Here is a 22,356-nt window from a genome sequence, read left to right on the forward strand (position 1 = left end):
CTGAATGTGATGCTAGTCTCTGGTTAGTCGTTTCTTCCCACTGGGCCCCCTTCCTCATCTGTGCAATGAATGTGTGGACACGATTATCTAATTTCCACCTTAGGTTCTATGGATGAAAAAGGAAGAATTTATTTATAAAGCACAGCAGGTAGAAGATTTATCTGTTCCTCCATTGCTTCAATCATTCAACAAATATTTCCTGAGTTTCTACATGAAATTAGGCACAGGTTAAAAAAAAATGGCTGGGATCACTGACCACAGGAAGTCTCCAGTCTAGGAGGAAAAACAAGACACACCATGCATAATTATACAATGCAAAAGTAACGAATGTTCTACTAAATTTTGAAAAATGTGCATGGACATCAACAAACGTTGGCAAGGATGTGGGGGAAAAGGAACCCTCATGCACTGCTGGTGGGAATGTAAGCTAGTACAACCACATTGGAAAACAACATGGAGGCTTCTTAAAAAAACTAAACATAGATCTGCCATATGATCCAGCAATACCTCTCCTAGGGATATACCCAAAGGAATGCGATTCAGGTTATTACAAAGACACCTGCACAACCATGTTTATTGCGGCGCTATTCATAATAGCCAAGCTATGCAAACAGCCAAGATGCCCCACTACTGATGAATGGATTAAGAAAATGTGATATTTATACACCATGGAATTGTATTCAGCCACAAAGAAGAATGAAATCTTATCATTTGCAGGTAAATGGATAGAACTGGACAGCATCATATTAAGTGAAGTTAGGCAGGCTCAGAAGGCCAAAAAATCATATGTTATCCCTCATAAGCAGATTATAGACCTAATAAAAATACAGTAATATTATTGGACATGGGTCACACATTAAGGGGAGAACATGTGCAAGAGGGATAGGGAAAGGGAAGGAAACCTAAAACTTGAATGTGGTTGATGTGCTCACTGTAGAGGAGCAAATATAGTAACCTTAAACTGGCAGAGGCCACTATGGGAAAAGGACTAGGAAGTAGTGAAGAAGTCTGGTAGAGATGAACCAATGTGGTTTGCAATACACATGCATGAAAGCAATGCTAGGAATCTCTCTGTATAGCTATCTTTATCTCAAATAGCAAAAATGCTATGCCTTTCTTATTATCTCTTAAGTTTTCTCTCCAACAAAATCAGAGAACAAAAGAGCAGAACAGGCTCTGCCCAGAAGCAGTGGAGGGGGTGGAGAGCAGAGAGGTGGCCCAAACAATGTATACACATGTGAGGAAATGTAAAAGCAATAAATTTTTTTTAAAAAGAAAAATGTGCACGGAAACATTTCTTATAGGAGAAATCTGTCTAGGAACCTCCACAGCAAAGTTGGGTAAGAACTGAACCATAAATGGATGCAAGGAGATGGGGTGGGGATTCAGCATAAGCAAAGGCTCTAGGACTAGAGAGCACATGGTGTACACAGACCCATTCAACTGGAACAGAGGCTGCAAAGCCTGCACAGATGGAAAACAAGTTCTGGTGTGGGCTATCCTCACTCAAATGCCAAGGTGTGGCCTAAGACGCTGCATAGCTTTTTGTAAAAATTCCTTTTACAAGTAGGCTCTTCTGTAGGTACATAAATAAAACAAATCATTCCTTCTCTGTGGTATTACAACACACTTTTGTGAGAGCTGTTAACAAATAATAGTATTCTCGTTTGTCAGGCTCACTGCCTGTATCCTGCCTTGAGGACCAGTCTGGTCCTGTTAAGCTTTGTTTTCCTATGATTGCCTAAGCCCCTTGTGGTAGGTACAAATCAATGATTACAAAATATTAAGAGGGATGGGGGAGAGACTAAGGTTTGGGACATTCCTAGAAGCCGTACTTATCACCCACTTTTGTAGTATGCTCTCTTGTCTTATGACATACACACACATCATTATACATATTTACGTAGGCCTTTGGTATCCGTGGCTCCAAGGAGACTGCCACTGAGGAGAACCCACGTATGCTCAGGGTGCAGAATTCTGCACTGTGCTGTGGTTGCTTGACTCGTCTTTCCCATGATGCTACCCAATTTCTACTACACACAGTCCTCCTTTCAACAAGTCTCATATTTTCGCTTTGTCACTTCAATTAAGTACACGAGCTCTTGTCTTGCTTGGGGGGCACCATTTGCTTTTGAGGAGATAGAGTTTCACAAAATTAAGGACAGGAAAACAATCAGCAGATCACACAACGACTTAAACACAACCCACAATAAGGACAGACTGACCGAGAGCCTTTCCACATCAACTGAGCAGTGTAATACGCATGCAGAATTTAAATTTTTTTGGTTTTGAAATTTATATTTTATTTATTATTTTTTTATTGTGTCTGGTCAAAACCACATGTGATAAGTATGCAAATAAGGAGAGCCTGCTGTATTGATTACACACTGTTTGTAAATGTAGTTTGTAGGACACATGACATATACAAATATTTTATTCCTGACCTAACTCAGGAGATAAGTAAGCCCTGCAGACTTAAGCCAAAAGGCATGGAAGCACTCAGTGCTGCTTGAAAGACACAGCCTCATGCTACTGAAGTATGCTTTGGTTAAGACACAAAATTAAAAACTTCCAAAACAAGCGATATCTGAATCCAGATAAATGGTTTAAAAGTTCAAAGGAGCCCTTTAATGGAATGACTACTTATGGGATTTCTTATCTGGGAAGGTCACATAAGCAGAGAATCCTAGAATGCCAGAGTTACCATGGGGATGACCTAATCATGTCTGGCTTTTTTTCAGATGAGAAAACTGAGGCCCACAGCAAGACAAAATATCAGGGGATGACATCATTTAGTATTGAAAATAGGTAGATGATTGAAATCTCCATTATTAATTGTTACTTTAAAAAAACCAGAGATTGTTCCTAATTCATTCTACAGAACAAAGAAATGTATTTTCTGTATTTCGATATGGCAATGATTTTTATAAAAGCGGTGTAATAATCTACAAGGGTGTAAAACATCACTTAAATATCACCATGCTCTATTCCTGGATGGTAATGTGTTGGGGGGGAGGGGACAGACACTGGAATGGGCCTATGGCGCAGATGTTACTATGTAATGTCTTCCCAGGTATACCCCCCTTGGAGTTACATTACTTCTCTAAACTTCAGTTTCTTCATCTGTAAAAAGGACACTTGTACCTATTTACTTAGTGGTTACAAGGACACTTTGAATGTGTTCATAAAGTACCCTGCAAAGAACCTAACACAGACTTCCTGAAACAGTGCTTAGAAGGCTACTTGGTATTTCCTTTCCCTGCATGACCCCAAACTGCTATTCGCTGCAACAAACCCAGAAGTCCCTTCCAGCGTGGGTGGCTGCTACTTCTCTCTCCCTCAAATGCCCCCAAGTGCCCCGGGGATACTCAAGCATGCTAACCACAGAACCCATGGATGACTCAGAGCTTGGAAGCAATCCACAGCAGGCTGAAGAGCAAAAAACGCAGCCTCTGGCTCAAAGATTAAGCTGCTACCTTTTCTCTAATTATTACTTTTCTTTAAAGGCTTCAGTGGACAGGGCTCAGTCCTGAGACGATAAGCCCAAGGAAGGGCCCTCTCTCAGGAGATCCAGCTGAGAGGACACTTTGCACAGGATATGAACAATGTCAAAAAGCCGCTGCCTGTAGAACATTGAGGCTGGGACAATGATTGCTCCAAGCAGCTGGGCATAGCAGGTTCTCACTTCTGAAAAGCAGGCTCATCTGCGCTCCCAGCACTGTCCCCACCTGCTGAGAACTAATCCCGGGTTATCTCCATGCTGGGCCACAGAAACCTGAACCGCCCAATGCTGGCGAAGGGCTTTATCTCCTCTTTCCAGGAACTGGACTCAACCCCTGGGCTTCCTCCGAGGTGCCACAGAGCAGCTGCTGCCCAGAGCACAGGCGAGCCCAGGTCGCGTTTCCAGGCTGTCTGAGCAGAAAGAACACTCGAGCCAGGATCCCGCTCCCCTCTCATTCCGGGCTTCTGTTTCACAATTAAAAAACTCGTTTGGGGAGCAATGCAAAAATCACACTTCACTAACAGCTACTCCTTGGAGGTGGAGGAAGCGGGAATTCCTACTTTAGCCATAAATTGTATGCAAATGGGTTCTTTCCCTGGCTGAGAGCCAGGAGTGAGTGCGTCTTTCATGAGCTAACCCTGTTCCGCTGGGAGGGCTGTTCCTTTAATTCACCAACTGAAAGAGTGGGAAAGGATGTCTGGAGGCGAGGCGTCCCATTACAGAGGAAGGAGCTCCCTATATAAGCCAGCCAAAGCTGGCTGCACTGGCCACAGTCTGCCTACTGTCACACGCCGCTCCGCGCGCACACGCCCCCGCCTCTGGTCCGCACAAAGACCGTGGCTCGGGGGACGCCGGGGATCGCGCACGTGGGGACCCGCTGCAGTTCACGTCCACATCCAGATACTTCTTCCATGGAGCCTGTGCACCCACGGATTTAGGTCTCCCAGCCAGGACAAGGTAAATTCGCTATTCGTCCATGACCAAAGAGCATTTGGATGCCCTACTGGCGTTCTGGAAACAGATAGGTGGTGGTTTTATCAGACTTTTGCTTTATTTGCGCCACTGGCAAAAAGGGGTGTTTGTTTCCATACACCTTGACTGTTGTCTAGTCACCCCTTCCAGTCTTGTATTTCTGTTTGATGTTGGTTTATGTAGAGTCACATTAAGAAGGAACTTTTTGTAAAGTTTTTGTCTGCCTTTCTTCAGAGGAAAAGTATGATTTTTTCTTAATCCTTTGCATGGTTGATTCACCTGTAGTTTTGTGTGTGTGTGTGAGGGAAGTAGTTTGAGAGTAGAGTTTGCTGGTAGCCTTACTTAGAGATGGGGTGGGAGAGATTTGTAGAGGATTGTAGGGAGAACAGCCCTCACAGTTCACAGAGGGTTTTGTGCCCATTCCTGTATTTGATTCTCACAATATCCACCCCGTGGAAAGAGAAGAGAGTTGGGGTATAGGACAGAAGAGGTGAGTCCTAGGGCCAGAAGAGAGTCCTGGGCACTCTGTGGGTCCCCAGGGGCAGAGGGACTTCTCCTGGATACCTCCCAACTCACTGATTCTCAGTGGGACCTATTCATGCTTGGGATACTTAGCTCACATCTCTCTAGAGTCACCTCTGCCTGCTCACACTTAATCCCAGAGAGCAGTTTCCTCCAGGTATGGGAAGATACCTCCCCTGTGGTCTTAAGAAAGAACACCGGGTTCCTCTAATCCATCAGTGTTGCAAGGGGATTAATTGCTGAGGTTCTGAAGCCAGAGATACTGTTAATATTTCCACCACCACCACCGCACCTGTCTGAGAAAAGTAGGCAATCCCTGGGCCTTAGTTTCCACTTCTCTAAAATGGGAACAGTAACCTCAGTTGTTTTAATGAGGAGAAAATGAGGTACAAAGAGAAGGGCAGTGAGTGCTCAGTAACTGGAGGTTTGGATGTCGTCACCAAAGCTGTCATGGAAATTAAAAGGGGCATTTAGCCAATCTTGGGTTGGGGGGAGGGATGTGGTGGCCCCCCTTCCTGTCCCCAGCTCCCACCTTTTTCTCTCACCCAACCTGTGGGTGTCTCACCCAGCTGGCATATCAGGTCTGAGACCTGGCTGTATTTCACAAGCAGGAGGTTATGTTGGCACAGGCTGGGAGAAAAGGTAGCAGCCAAGGGCTGGATATAAATGTGAGTTCTGATCCCAGAATGTCATGAGGTTTTGAGTTTCAGCATCTGTGAATTCTAACGCTGGCGGCTGTAAAGTACCACGCTGCTGGGGAGTTTTTGGAAATGCTTTTCATCCAGAGGGAGAGCAGGCTTGCTTAGAGGATCAATGCCTCTTTCTCCTGTTGTTGTGGACCTGTCCCTGTTTTATGGAGTTTTCCCAATGAAAAGTGCCGCCCACGCCGGCTGGTTTTCCATCTTGTCTTGAGATATGGTGAGTCAAGTTCAAGGCCAGGGATAGATTTGTTCAATCTAAATAGGCCAGTGGAAAGTTTGCTGGCACCAAGCGCAGTGCATCTGAGCCCTTTGCAGGACAAATGAGGTAATATGCCTTGACCCTGTGTGTTACAGGAAAGTGGCCGAATTTGAGGAAATTTTGGTGTGAACAGTTTGCTTAAACAGTATGACATGGATGCCAGACTCTGCAATTATTACCTCGATATGTTTTCTTTAAAAACCCTTAGTTCCCCTATCTCATGTCCTCCCCCATCTGCTAACCCCTCCCTGTATGTCCCCTCTCAGGAAGTTACTAACATTCCAGCCCTGGCTTTGTCATTCAGGTAAAGGGGGTAACAATCTGTATGTCACAGGACTCTGGTGACACTAAGCTGGGAGACTATATGGCAAACTATTATTGAATACCTGGCATGTCAGAAGGGTGCAATGAACAGAGACTTTTCCTGGTTTTCCTGCCTATCTGTTTACAAAGATGTGTTCAAGATTAGTTTTCTAAAACAACATTTTTTCACATTTATTTTTAACAATGGAAATATTTATTAAATGAATTTGAAATAGATTTTTTTTAAAAAAAGTATTTGACAGGTAAATGTGAGGCTGCTTGGGTTGAAATGGGGCTAGAGGGTCTAACCCTCACCCCATTGCCTCAGCCTCTGGATATTTTCACCAGATCCTAAACAATGGGAAACAGAGTTACAAATCACAGCCAGACAGTGTGTGTTCAAGTTGTAATTTTGTACTTCAACAAGGATTTTTGCTGGCTAAATCATCAGCTGTAATGGGAGTAAGAACAATTCCCCAAATAGGACAGTAGACTTGAGTAAGTGTGGGAGGTACAAAAGGCTTAAGAAAGACTGACTGTTTTAATTAATTGTAGTGGTAGCCAAAGCCAATATGTGTGGTAAGCCTACTCACTAAGCTCCAAGTCTTCCATGGACATCAGCACATCCCTGAGGCATAGACTGTACCTGTGGGTCAAAGGGGTGACCTGGAACACAGAGAGACTGAGTCCCTCTTCCAAGGTCTTAGAACTTGGAGTGATGGGACGGGATTTCAGATAGGTCTCATGATCACCAACTAGAGGCCCATTCTGCTGTGTTCCTTCTGAATGCTTCTGCTTCTTGCACTGCCTTCAGAAGGAAAACACTTCCTTTCTGACTAAATATGCCCCTCCAGGCAGACTGTGGCCACCCATAAATACAGCGGGAGCCTGATCATATAACCGGAATGGAATTTGGAAAGGGAATTCAAGCTGACAGAATGAAAAACATATCCCTCTTAATCTTGCACTTTCTAATGCTTACAGTGAACTAAGAACACCTCTTCTCTCCTCTCTCTGGATTCTAGGATACACAACCACGCTTTCTTATAGGGAAAAAAAAAAAAAAAAAAAACCAGCTGGCACAAAGCAAAAGTCCCTCCATACCAAACCCACTCAGTTTGAAAAGTAGAAGTCAGGTTACAAATATTTAGTTGGTTCTAAACATACAGTCCCTTTGTGATGATAAAACATAGACATATGAAAACAGTTAACAGTCAGAGCCAGGGATGCATCTCAGATGTGATGGGGTCTCATCTAATTCTCATTCCAGCACTACAAGTTATGAATTACTAGCTCCATTTTGCGGGTAGAGAAATTGAGGTTCAAAGAAGTTAAGTGACTCCACAGGGTCTTTCCAAAAGTGAGAAGAGTTCGCTATGAACTCCAGATTTCTAAATAAAGCCATGCTCTTTTACTGTGCTGTGCTGCCTCTGGAAGTCAGGCTGGGCTGACCAAGTCCAGAAGCTTCCATGGTGTCTTTCAGTAAAAAACCAAGATGGCAAAGAAGCCCCCCAACTGGCACTCATGTCTATCTATTTGACAGAGTAGCCCTACAGGTATCGTTTTTCATGGTACACACAGGAAATGTCAGCTCATGATGTACAACTCTCTGCCTGGAAACAGAAGAGTTCAAATTTCAGCCCTGAATGAAACTCAGGGTAGCAGTCAGGTCATTCCCACTAATTTTCATCCCAGAAAAGTAGATGCACATTCTCCTATGAGAGCTGAGTGGAAAAGCAGAGCTGTACCTGTGCCATTCTGAGGTCCAAGTGAGCTGAGCATCTTGCTAGAAAAGTAGTAATTAGGAGACATAAAGTGACATGGATGTGCCCCATCCTCAGAACAGTGAATCCCAGAACAATCAGGAAATCATTTTAGGCCCTGAACTACAGATTCAGCTAAAGCATCAGAGAACAGGGTTATGATTCAAATATCTGTCCCTCTGAGATCACTGGTAATCCCCTTGAACCTTACCTGGGGCAAGTTTGAACACCTTCTAGTGGGAAACACTAGATAAAGGCTCCCTTCCAAGGAGAAAAACTCCCTAAAAACGTGGCAAGACCTGGCCAAGTGCAGTGGCTCATACCTGTAATCTCAGGTAGTTGAGAGGTAGAAATCAGGAAGGTGGTGGTTCTAGGCCAGCTCAGACAAAAAGTTAGTGAGACCCCCTCCCCCATCTCAACCAGTAAGCCCAATGTGGTGGGGTACATTTGTCATCGCAGTTATGCAGGAGGCCTTAGGCAGGAGAATTGCTGTCTGAGGTTGGCTCTGGGCAAAAATACAAGACCCTATCTCAAAAATCACTAAAGCAAACAGTACTGCAGGTATGGCTAAAGTGGTAGAGTCCTAATAATTACAAAACCCTGAGTTCAAACCCCAATACTGACAAAACACACACACACACACAGTGACTAAACAAGCCTCTTGCAAACTCCAGGCAATAGGCAATAATCCTCTCCAACACAAACACACTGGTAGCTTCATCTACTATAAGGGGCCAAACATGTCCTATGACTTCTCTAAAGAGGAGAAAATTCTACATACCTATTGAATTCTAAACTGGGTGACCAGACTCTTTAACTCAGTGATATCTTTAAGCCCAGATATCTCTGTTCTGTTTCCTTTCCCTTTATCTCCTCTTTCCTCAACTTAACAATAACCTAGTCAACACTATCATTTCTCTCTTGGACCCTCCATCATGGAACAAAAGCAAAATGCCCATGTTGAAAGCAGATTTTGAATGGAAAATCCCTTCCATGTGTAACTTTTATTCTATTTGTGAGTGGAAATTTAAAAAAATATGACAAGTCATTTTAAGTTTTTGAAATTCCCTAAGTTCACAGGTTCTTAATTTTTTAGCTTCTCAAAAAGCTTTGGTTGGTTCTTTAACCCTTCTGGAACACCCTGTACCAAGAGCCAGAGATGTTTCATCAGCTCTGCAAGTAGCAGTTTTGCTGCAGAATCCACCACTGACCACCTGTTACCCTAATGGAAGTGAGGTGGCTTCTGGTAGCTTCTATATGGTTAGTTCCAAAATGTCCTAGGAAGTCCTAGGAGATAGTCGTAGATCTAACATTTCCTACATGCTCTATAGGCAATACATCATTTTATCATCAACTATCATTTCCAAGATCGTGGCCACCACCCATTCAAATGTGTAGAACCTGAGCTGAAAGAATTTAAGTAACTTATCTAACACCATTCACATCACAGATCAGTGATTGGTGGACCTGGAACTCAAACCCAGTTCCAAGTTCTGAGAAAGTGGTAATAGCCCTTAGGGTAAGCAAGTCACACTTAACACTGTATTCCCCCATCATGTCTGCTGGATCATTTTCCCCAAAGTCTGGCCATCATATACATAGCATTGGAGGTATGGCTCAAACCATAGAGCCCCTGCTTTGCAAGCATGAAGCCCTGCATTCAAACCCCAGTCTCACCAAAAAAAAAAAAAAAATAGAGACATATGACTCCTAGATATATATCTAAAATGCCTAATATTGAAACTAGGAGGGCTCATACAATCTCTCTAAGCTGAGAGATTGCAGCCTGGATTTGCATATCCCCCAGAAGTGATTTGGGGACTAACATGGAGAGAAGGAGAGGCAAAACAGTGTGATCCACTCACCCTTACTTCATCTAAAGTCCCTTCACTTTTGACTGTTTTATACTCGAGTTTCCACAAGAGATTTCATTCAGGGAAAGGATGCTGTAGCAGGGAAAAAAAAAAGGTTTTTACAAATTGCTGGCCTAGTTTAACATCCTTATTTTAAAGACTGAGACATGGAGAAGGGAAAGCTTTTCTTAAGATCTCATGCCAGTTGGCAAAGAGTAAGGGTGGAATCATAGGTCTTCTGACTCTTGCAGTGGGAAGCCAGGGACAATATAAAAGCTGCAGAATTAATACATTCTCTTAGAAAAGAAAAATGAATATTCTTATTGTCTAAACAGTCTTAGCTCCTCACACAGATTGAGCTAATAACTCTTGTGTTGGTTATTTATTACTGCATAACCAATTACCACAAAACCCAGTGACCTAAAATGACACACATTTCTTGTGTCAAAAATTGGAGTAGTGTTGCACTGGATTTTCGGCTTTCAGCTACCATCAGTGTTGCCTGGGGTTTAGGTCCTACTTGAAAGCTTGGCTGTGGAGTAATCAGTTTCCAAACTCCCATATGTGGTTGTTGGCTGCCCCAGATCCTCAGGGGCTGGGGGACTGAAAGTTTCAGTTCTTCGCTGCCTGTTGGTCTGAGCCTGCCCTTAGTTCCTTGACACATGAGACTTTTCAACAAGGTCATTTATTTTATCAAAGCCAAAAAGAGAGAAAGCGACATCATGATCTTTTGTAACTAATCATGGAAGTAGCAGTCTATCACCTTATTTATAGGCTGTTGGCTAGAGCAGGCCAGACCACAACCAAGGGAAAGTTATTAAACAAGTCAATTGCAATGGGGGCCATCCTTGGTCTACCTGCCAGTTTTCAACACTCTAATGTTACCATTTTCTGACAATCCCTTACAACAAGAAGTTCACTCAAGCTATCTGTGCTTCTGTTGATGTGCAACTGATAATTATGAAGCCATTAAAATAGATTGTTTCTCATTTAAGCTTCCTATCCATTTATAAGGGAAAGTCAAGTGTTTTGCCTTGGATGTCATAGTTCATTGGACAACCCTGATTTCTTTTGAATAGTACCCCAGGACAGGGTCTTGCAAGGCAGTGACTCCAAGTGTTTTCCAATTAAAGGCAGGACATTCAAGGTGACCAAAACTGGCATCTATCAGTCATTCTTCTCACCTACCTATTCCTCCCAGCAGATAAATGAAAACTGAAATTTTGGATTAATTCTTTTTCTTATATTACTCTCCATATACAACATTTTATAGACTCTATCACCTTATCAAATAAAACAGTCTACTGCCCCTCCACTCACTACATCGTCAACCTTGGCATATCATAAGTGGGCCTCTGCAACAGCTTGTTCCTTGTCTCCATCACATCAACGTTCCCATACAGTTTCTCTCAGTCTTGGCTTATACCGATCAACATTCCTAGAACTAAAACTTTTTACCTGGGTCTCTCCTGCACGTGGGGAAAAATTCATGTTGCCTGCCTGGCACTCAAGGTTTTTCATGATCTAGCTCCTGGCCTCTAGACAGACCCTGTACTTCCATTATCCTCATTCTTCCCACATCAGCTGTTTTATGCTTTTTGTGTACATGGAAGTACCATTCCTTCTGGCACAGATGTCCTTTCCTGTGTCTTTCACCTACTCCTGTTCTCTCTTCAAAGTTCAGTTCAGGTACCAACCTCCTCCAGGTATGCTAGGTGCCCCTCTTCTGTGGTCCCATTGCACCACGTGATTTTCCCTGTCATCCCCCTTATCATCTTGGAATTCCCGAGCACTCATAGGTCAACCCCAGTTCTTAAAAGGAGAACATTGTTTAGTCTATCTGAAACTCAGCACAACTTGAATAAGGTTAATCTTCAACAACTGACAAGAGTCCTTATTCTCCAGATTTGGACATCTCCCTTCACATCAAAGTTTGTTCAGAAAATCCAGAGCTGGGCATTGTTTTCGTGCTTCACCCTCTGGACTTGAAACTGTGCAGAGTGATGGCATGACACATGCCAAGTCCTGGGACAGGAAATCACCTCAGGACACTGACTTCAAGGAAGGCCCTTGCTTTTAGAGTTGGCCCCAGGAAAGCAAAATATATTGCTTGGCAATTGGAAAAACCAGTACCAAGGACAGAGGAGATGGCTGGAAATCTGGAGCTATAACCAAGGATCAATCAACAACTAGTGGGAGGAATGAGTGGGCTCAATGAAGGGGTAGGGACAAAGAGCTCTTTATCTTTAGATATAGAGAAATTCACAGCCCAGGGAAGGGAATGAATAATAATGAAGAGTATGACTTTGCCATCAGAAAACTCTGGGTTCAAAAGGTGTTTGCTTGCTAAGCAATCTGGACAATTAGTTAACCTCTCTAATCTTCATTTCCCTCATACATATTAAAGGCAAAATAACAGCATCTATTTCAGGAGGCCATTGTCTTGATTAAGTGCAATAACATTGTGTAACACAGAAATTGGCATTCTGTGTAGATGTTTTAGGTCACTGTTGTCACCTGTCATTGAAATGGCTCTTGGTGATAAGATCCAGTAGAGAAGAAGTTCCCCAAAATATGTCTTATAAAATGACATTATTTCTGTGGCAAAATGAGTTTGGGGAACACAGGATACTATCCTGTTCCTGAAAATCTGCAGCTTATTTGTCCATTCAATGAGTAGTTGACAGGACAGTAGAAAACAAAACAGGCAAGATCCTGTAATTCATAGAGTTTGCTTTATGGTGGGCTGTCCTAGTCTGCATAGGCTGCTATAACAAAATACATAAACTGGGTGACTTAGAAACAACAGCAATTCATTTCTCATAATTCTGAATGCTGCAAAGTCTAAGAATAAATAATGACAGATTGATGTCTGGGGAAGGCCTATTTCCTGCTCATAGTTGTCTTGTGATGGAAGGGAGCTCTCTGGGCATCTTTTGTAAGGGCAGATCCCTCATGACCCAATTAATTCCCAAAGGACCTCCTCAATTAATATTGTCATGTTGGTAATTAGATTTCAGCATTTGAAGTTTGGAAGTACATAAGCATAAGGGGAAATACACAATATCAAGAAGTCAAAACTTATAAGTCAATATCAGCTGATGATTTGACTGAGAAAAAATTAAAACAAGGTAGGAGAACAGGTGTTAAGAGAATTGCTCTTGCAGATAGGGTAGGACATGGAGTTATCTTCTGAGCAAACATCTGAATAAAATATGGAACAAGCTCCGGAGGCCATGGCTAAGAGTTTGGATATTATTCTGTGTGTGATTACAAGGTAATGGAAGGCTGAGGCAAGAAAGTGCATGATTTGAGAAATCCTGTGGCCGTTAATCTGTCCAATATTGGTAAACTCAGTATTCCCAAATCAAGATGACTGTGCATACCCTTTTCTAGGCAATATCTACCCAAAACATTCTGGATCATAGTCTGGGAAACTCTGCCCTGGAGTACCTACCAGGCTTCATAGATCTTAGAGACTATAAATTTATACTCACTCATCTAAACCTATAGTAAAAAGCCAAAAGAACTACTTTGGCCAAAACAGGCATGCCTAGAGCAGGAAACCTAACTTGAAAGGTAGAGACATGCAGAGTGTCATCCTAATTAGCAACTCTTTTTGGCTAAGATAACCAATGAGTATAGCCAGACCTTGGCAGGTTCTGGAACCCCTTCTAGGCCAAAGGGAACTTGGCAACATATGGCCAGAAGCTAATAAACATTTGCAAAACAGTGCACCTTGGCTTAAGTGTTCTCTAAAGAGGAAATGTATAAAGCTTGAAATCCAGCCAGAAGCTCTGGGAGAAAGACAGAGGTCAAATATTCCAGTGTTTACACGTGGACAGCCCCCAAATAGCTGCCTTTTATGAACTGAAGCCTGTTGCTTCAACAGTCAGCCTATTGTGGTTCAGTATTTGAAATCTCACATTTAAGAGCCACAAGTCAGGATTCAAGAGCTGGCTCTGTCCCTTAAGCCAGTCACTGAGCCTCCTTGAATCTCAATTTAATTTCCAAATAAGAATAGTAGTACCATTCTCACTAGGTTGTCATCACAAATGATGAGATAAATAATGGCATGTATAAAAAGCATTTAGCATAAAGTTTGGCACAAAACCAGTATATAATAGACACTTAACAAAATGTTAGCTTCCTTCCTGTCTAGTTCAATTTATATTTTGTTTTATAATAGTGGCTGTCATTTGTTGAGTAATTATTATATCCCAGCAGGGGGTAGCAAACTAGTGTATTTTATAAATGATGTTTTACAGCCATGTTTACTCCTTTACCTGTTTTCTGTAGCTGCTTTCTCTACAATAGTAGAATTGAATAGTTGGAATGAGATCATCCCACTGCAAAGCTTTACATATTTACTATTTTATATTTAATATTTAATGGTAAATATTTTGACATACTTAAGAAAATGCTGATGACTCCTGCCAGTCAGCATGGTAAATTTTCATACAAAATTTCCAGTCACCATAATTTTATAAGGTGTGTATTGTTATGTATACACATAAAGAGATTGAGGTAGAAATAAAAGTTCATCTAATGAGTCCTCCCACCAAAAACATAACACGAAAATCTATATCTGAATGAAGTTTAGAAGAATGCTAAAAAGAATTAGTCATTTGTATGACTCATCCTCTTTTGTCCTGTCTTCCTTTGATTTATATCTCTCTCTGGCTAAATTTCTTGACTTTTCTGCCATATGCTGGATTAAATGAGCCTGTCTAGAAGAAATTTACTTCCTTTTCCTTGTTTGTACCTATAAGTTCATGCTTTCAGAAATGAAAGTTATAATTTTCAACTCTTCTGAACTATTCTCATGCTTTGAATGATTTCTTGGAAGCCTTACTTTTTTTAGATACTACATAGTGTGCAGCCCAATTTTCCAGAAATGATAGATTTCTAACTCCCCTGTCTGCTGCTTCTCACTTTATCTTCCTCTCACTTATTAACCTTCTCTCCAGGCCAGACTGAAGGAGAGCAGGCAGTTTTCCACAGACTTTAAAAAATTGCCCAAGACTTAGATATTTTATTTCTTGGCTTTGAGCCCTCTTCTTAAGTTCAAAACTGAATGGTGAATCTGATCAAAGTGCATTATATGCCGCATGGAAATGTCATACTGAAACCCCTCACTTTGTACAATTAATATGTGCTAATTAGAAAGTCATCACATGTACACCAATTCCCCAACCCTGCCCTCCTACAGTCTAGCATTTAAGGATCCAACAACTCTATTTACATTAACGATCTTGAGTTTCCCCCTGGTATTTATTATATAAATACTAATTCATCAATTCAAATGATGAATCATGCTTCAAAAGATAATTTGGTATGGCAGAAAGAGCCTCAAGTTTAGAGTTAGCAGACTGGACTCTTAATTCTGATTCAAATAACTACTGACTGGGCAACTTATTTAACCTCAACCCTGCAGTTCTCATACCAGGAAAATATGACTAGTGCTGCCTAAAGCAAAAAGTTGGCATTAGGACTGAGTGGTGTCTGTAGAGCACCAAGTGCAGAATAAGTATTAGCTTATTAGTTTCCCTCTTGATTTAAATTGCTTGAGATCTTCCAACCTGGAGCTTTGCACTTTATCACAGACAGGTCAGAGTCAGACATATCATCATTTCTGTCTAGTATATAAGGGAATGACAGGAGAAAGTTCTAGAATTTGCTCTGCCCAACACTTCCCCCATTGTATGCCATTGAACCTAATCCTGTGACCTACTTCAAACACAAACTAATCAAAGAAGTTTGGGAAACACTCTATAAACTATCTCTTTCTTGGAGATTCCCACAAACACATAAAAGACCCTGGAAGATCTTGAAGTGAAAAAAAAGCTTTGTAGTTTGTTTGGCTTGAAATATCATTTGGTTTAAAAATAGCATTTTCCAAACATGTTTAATTTGGAAATGTTTTTTGCCCTGCATTAATACCTCTTAACATGTTAAGGTTACACTTTAAAAATTCTGCTTACAGTTACTTGAGGCCAAGATAAAAGTTAGACCTAGTTCTATTTTTCAGGCTCTCCTGAGTTTCATAAAAACTTTCTACTGCCAATAGTTATTGGGGATCCCAAACACTAGGTTGTTTTGAAGTTAGTTCTTTGAACTTAGTCGTGCAAACAATCCTTGGATATCATTAAAATGCTGGAACAAGATAGAAATTTATATATGAAAGTGGCATAATGAACCCAACAAACACTGTTTAGGAAAAGGGGGAGGACAGAGGAGAACTAAGGGTATATAATGAGGGGGTAAACTTTTTCAAAGTACACTGTATGTGTCTATGGAATTATCACAATGAAACTCTCTTGTACTCTTCATATATACTAAATGAATAAAAGAATGCCATACCTGACACGTGAGTCAGTCCACCCGAATTAAATTCCTGCTCCCCCTTTCTAGCTGTGCGACCTGGAGTTACATGAGCCTCAGTTTCCTCATACAGAAGCTAAAGAAACTAAAGGTGGTCACTCAGAGGTCTTAGAGAAGAATTAAAGAGATAATTACAAAGACACATAAAGTACAGGTGTGTTCAATCAGTGTTAGTTTTCTTATAGCCTTTAAATGGTCCCATATAGAGAAGGAAAGTAGACGATGGATCACACAGACTAATTACTGGGTTGGACCGGGTTTTCCCTGAGTCCAGTCTCCTGCTAACAGATTTAGAGACCTGTTTTCATTTTGGGAGTCATCTTCTATCAAAGCATAGCTAACTTGATTGATCTTGTTTCCTACAAGCTTTTGTGACTGTCAGTGGATCTATCTGGCTCCTTCTGAGGCAGACCTCAGTCATGCAGAATTTCTTTCATTTGAATATCAGCACATTGGGTCAGAAAAGAACTTCCAAATTTTTCTAGTCCTGCAATGCCAAATATTTCACTCCCATATATTCCCACTCCCTTGCTCCTCTGTTGAGTAGTGTCTATAACCTGTCCTTCCTAGATAAATCTCTTAAATTTCTTAACTTTGGCTCAAGCGTTTGAGAGTCCACTTTCCAAGACTTGTGAAAGAGACAAAAGATTTCTTAAAATCCTATATGAATGACAAAATAGAGGAGGTCATTGTTCCATTGGGACATGAATTCAAATCTATTTTTGAAAAACTTTTCCAGAATTTTACAGGAATCTATACTGTTGCAATTTGGTCAGAGCCACTTTTTGTTTTCTTTTCTGTCTAGGCAAGAAATAAAAGAGAGAAAGCAAGTGTTCTGCAGAAGTTTTATTTCAAAATTGAAACCAGACCATACCAGGGTAGTTTGTGGTCTGAATATATCAATGGACCTAGTCATATTTCATCTGAGCTTTTCTTAGGTATACTAAACCACAAATATGAATCTCATTATTGTGTCTAGATGGAAATATTTTATGGATTAAGATTTGTGGATTTAATTTGGTTGGTAATGAAATTTTTGTTAGTGAGAGAAAGGAGCCACAAAGTTCCACCAATACTTGAGCCAAACAACTGACGAAAGGAACACTCAGTATTTGGGGAGTTTTGTACTTAATATTAGCCAATTGGCTTGAGTCTAAAGTGAAATGCAAAATTAAGTTCAACAGAAATATTCCCAAATTAGCAACAGGCCACATCACTAGAACCAGAAAGGCCCTAGAATCAGGGTTTACTATGCTCTAGACTCAGTGATTGATATTAATATGCAAAGACCAGTGACTTAGATATAGTCCTTCCCCTCATGGATCTATGGTCTATATACAATCTGACTGTAAGCAGATGAACTGTATGCAGACCAACTACAGTCAATCTAACATAAATGCAAACTAGAATTACTGACTTCCTCAGAAGGTATACATACCAAATAAAGACACCCCAAATCATCTTTAAATGAAACATAATGGAAATAATGTCAGATCAAGTACTCAGACAATTCAGAAGAGGGAAAGATCAGCTTTAGCTGCAGTTACCTGAGAAAAATTCCAACAATAGAATTTCTTTTTAGTTTCATCTTAAAGGACAATAGTTTTTTTTAACTCAGAGTTAGCAAGGGGGCTTTCTCAAAGTCTTCAAGGCATCTGGAACTCTCTCCCAAAGACAACTGAGAAATAGCAGTATCTCAAAGAGACCCATCAGCTTGCTTCATCCCCACAGCTGCCACAGGATGGCTATCACCTTTGGGTTCTAATTCCAGGGGATTGGTAGTATCCCCTTATCCAGGTATTGGAAATTATGTAGACAGTGTGGGTCCCATCTCTCCCCATACCTTCCTTCCTTGGCCTCCAGCACCAAAGACCATGTAAAAAGGCAGTTCAGAGTGCTGCCTTTGGACTCACATGGACTTGGTCTCAAACCCTGACTCCACAGCTTATTAGATATCTGAATCTGCACAAACCACTTAATGCTTCTATACCTCAGTATCTTTGTTTGCAAAATGAAGCTAAAGCTTCTACCTCATATAATCTTGTGAGAACTTGAAACTAGAGTGCTAAAATGCTTAGCACAGGCTCTGGCAAAATAAAACACTCAATAAATGATCATTCATAATATCCTTATTACTTTTATTATCATTGTTAGTGTATTATCTTTTCCCTGATCTTTCAAGTCCTCTTCAATCAATGTTTGGTGAGTCAAAGCTCTTCTTCCATCAGGAAGCCCTCCATCAGCTTCTCAGTTCAGGTTGCCACTTCCCTCTTTCAGGCTGACACTGCTACCAAACCTTGTTTTGAATATTATCCCATTTCCTGAGATCTTTGAAGACAGGGAAGAGCTCCTTACTTAGTCTCTTTTCTCCACTGACCAGCACAATGTACAGCCCATAGTAATAAACAATTAGCTCTTGAAAGAATTTTAGCATGTAAACTCTTGCTTAGGAGTGTGCACCAGGTTCCCAGTCTGTAGTGGCACTTAAGAGTGTCACAAATATTAAATCCACAATTCATGGATTAAAAGCAGTTGCATTTTGTGGTCATTCAGGAAGAAACTGTAAGCTTTGTTATTATAGAGGACGTGTTTATCTTTTCCACTATTGTGTCATCCATGCTAAACTTGGGACATGGTACATGATAGGTATTTGATAAATACATACTGAAAAGATGGGTGGATGGATGGATGGATGGATGCTGCTGATTTGCCACCTCTGGACTCAGTGATCCTCTACAGTTATTTCTAAACCCTGCTCAACTGTGAGTTTGATTCAGTAATTGATTTCTGTCTGTATGTGGAAAGTGGTGAGAAGCTAGGCCAAGAGTTTCCCGTTAGGAGCACAGGCTTGAAAAGTCTAAACCACAGGCAATCTGTTGTGAGAAAGTCCTGGCTCAGCAGCATGGACAGTTATCCCAGCAGCAGCACTACCTCTGAGGAGCCTTGGCCAGGGTCCTGACCTCCCAGAAAAGAACCCCACCCCAGCTCATTAACTTGCTCATCCTGCTGCTGAGTTAGACTAGATAGGCTAGCAGCAAACTGAGGGCTGAAACCCCAGCATCTTCCTCTCCTAAGGATTGCAAAGATCCCTGCCCTCGGACTAACTGCAACACTAAGGATCACACACTTTATGGAAAAGGAAACAGTGGTCTTTTGGTGGGGGGCGGCTTGTTGTGAAGAGGGGCTTCCCAAAAGCTTTCTTATGAATCTCCTACCTATCAAAGACCAGCTTCTGCTAGCCACCTTCTCCAGACAAAGGTGCAAGTAATCAGGCATACTTGGTACCAAGATCTCCTTCCTTTTAAGGGTTAGCTACTAAGTGTTTTGCATGCATTCTGTCTTTTAATCTCATGTTTTTTCTTACGTACAGTTGAAAGAATTTTATTGTGGATTTGATACTAGGGTTGCCATTTTACAGCTGAGAAAATTGAGGCCCAGACAGGCAAAATTACCCAGCCAAGTTCACAGCTATCGTATGGCATCAAGTGGAGTTGCACTACCCAACCATTTTTTTTTACCTAAAAAAATGGCAATTTCATGGGTTCAAACTAATAGCAAAGGGCTGAGCCAAAATCTAACAGTACTTAACTGATTCTAAAGCTGATATTCTCAAATGCCCTCAGACTCTTCTTGGATATTTATCAATTTTAGCATTTATCATTCTTCCCAATAAGGATCTTTTTATATGTCTGCCTCCTAGACTGCACTGTGAATTCATTGATGGCAAGACAGATCTGCCCATCATGGGTTTCTGAAACACTCCTGGGCTATCCCATACCCTGTTACTGCATTCATTCAATTCATCTCTGTTGAATACAAGAATAAATCATTTTAAAGCTGAATTAATGCTGGATGTGGTGGTAACACCTGTAATCCTGCACTTAAGAAGTGGAGACAGGAGGATCACAAGGTTGTGGCCAGCCTGGGTTACATAGTAAGTCCATGTCTCAAAATAAAAAAAAAAATAGAAGGAAGAATTAATTTTCAGCCTCTGGGACAGTGGCTGGCTCCACTAGCATGCTAATCAAGTACCATTTATGGCACCATGCTACCTGAATGTGTTCTCAGTGCTAGAAATCAAACCCCCAGGGTTCGGAGGGTCTTGGGTTTGACAGTTCAAGTTTTCTTTACTATTTTATGACCCAGATAGTGCTGGGCACACTCAACTATGGGACTCAGATGTCCTCTGGGGGAAAAAAATCCACACTTAAGGCTGCTTCCTGGCTTCTGGCTCTTCCTGACACATTCCAAGAAGGAATTTATGGATGTTGGGAACGATAAAGGCTGAGGAATTTCTAGAACATTTAAGAACACCCATGTAAGCAGTTCCATGCTTGACTGACCAGGCACAATAAAATTCTCTTGCTTGCATGCCAGGAGAAAACTTTGGTGTAAACTGCCTCACATGTGGCCAAAATGAGGTAAAAACAAACCCATCTGCATTTTTTGAAACAGAAGGGATTGTCCTTGCCCCTCCAAACCTAGGATATTTCACATACACACCTAAGTCAACAAGATAATATATTCAGTGACCTACTAAAAAGGAAGTCATTAGTAATTAATTCTGAAATGTGTTTCTAGCTAGTTGGAAGATTTTTCTTTTTAAAAAAAGATGAAATTATTGTTTATTCTCCAGCTGTGATCAGGGAAAAATTCAAAGATTGTTGATTCCTTCATCTAGTGATGGTCTTTATCCTGTGGTGAGATGCCTAAAAATAGCCGTTAGTTTATTCCACGTTACTTCCAAAAGGTTAGCTACCAAACAGCTCATCTAGAAAAATCCTGCTCCTGGTGTGCTAAAATTTTCTTCTTGTAATGAGCCCTCCAGGCCCAACATACCACACTTAGCATTTATTCTGCCTTTTGAGGTCACAAAGATAAGCCAGCACCTGCCTCCCTAAGATTTCTACAGTTAACCCTGCATGCCCTTAATGTTGGCTTTCTCAGCTATAACAGACACAAGCAGAGGTTTGCTGTCTTTCCTCCCACAAGATATTTTCTGATTACCAATCAATTCCTGTAAGGATAAGAATCTACTTGTATCTTTAGCGTGTAGACTATGTTGCTCATTCTGAAATTATAAAAACCCTGGTATCAGAACCTGATTCTTCATCTTAAATCTCCCAGACTACAATCTCAAGTACTTTTCCCTCAGAGAAGACAGAAATCAGCCAGTTGTCTGCAGGAGAATATTTTGCATTCTTAAAGGTCATTATTTGCTCCGTAGTTTTCCTTCTCTGAAATAAATATTTCTAGTTCTAGTAAATGGATCTTCTCAAGGTTTACCTCCTCACCCATCACTGCAGCATCTCTGATCTAAGTCCAAGTTCCTCCTGAATTTAGGACAGAGTTCAATAGGAGATCAAGTTCCAGCTTAAGGGAAAGGAAACTATTGCCTTGGTTTTGCTTCCGGGACTGCAGTTGGCTAGATTTTGTTCCCATGAGTGCAACAAAATAGTAGCTACTGTTTATTGAGTGTCTGCTATGGGCCTGACACCATGCTGAGTGCTCTATGTACAGATCTCTAATCCTTAATTCTATCTGGACTGGTTTTGACCCTTACTTTATAAATGAGGTCATGGTTTAGAGAAGATCCAGAGAAAGAGTAGCCTTGAACCCAGGTGTATCTAATTCTAAAGCGTAAGAATTTTCCATAAAACTGAAGATCTGATGGGTTTTTCCCAAAGCACAAAAGCAGCCACCTGCCCTCAGAGCAGTACAGGCCAGTAGGAAATTCACAGCACTCAAGAGTAGCTATCCTTCCCCAAAAAAATGTGACTTTGGCTGTGCCCGTGCACATTTCTTAAATACGCTGTGACAAATCCTCCCCCTATTACACTCTTATCATTATTACCCTAAACTCATTGCCTCATTGTCTTAGAGTTTCAACCAAGAACTCTAATGTTTTTTTAGATGGAAATATAGGTCATTTAGAAAAACACACAGAAGTGTTAAGAAAAGTCCTAAAGCATTTCAAGGTTGGGCCATGGCCCTTCCTCAAAAAAAAAAGCTAAGAATTAATGGATGGATAGTAGGAAAAGAAGCCCTTTGTGAGGCAAAGAGAGTTAAAGAGGACATTCTAAAAGAGCGTGCCATC

At 41.2% G+C, this 22,356-nt stretch overlaps 1 protein-coding gene across 9 annotated transcripts in view; it reads left to right on the top strand.

Annotated features, from left to right (window-relative positions):
* The first annotated feature begins 4,180 nt into the window (after positions 1-4,180).
* Positions 4,181-22,356, top strand: part of Tnc (tenascin C) — an 80,271-nt gene continuing 62,095 nt past the window's right edge. For 4 of the 9 annotated variants that reach the window (XM_074051165.1, XM_074051168.1, XM_074051167.1 and 1 more), the window contains exon 1: positions 4,183-4,459. The gene's annotated coding sequence lies outside the window, so the exon portion shown is untranslated. Of the gene's footprint in view, positions 4,460-22,356 lie in introns of all 9 variants that reach the window. The other 5 variants (XM_074051164.1, XM_074051166.1, XM_074051170.1 and 2 more) reach the window with 4 other exon arrangements.

This window comes from Castor canadensis, chromosome 13, assembly GCF_047511655.1.
Source record: "Castor canadensis chromosome 13, mCasCan1.hap1v2, whole genome shotgun sequence".
Taxonomy (NCBI): Eukaryota; Metazoa; Chordata; class Mammalia; order Rodentia; family Castoridae; genus Castor; species Castor canadensis.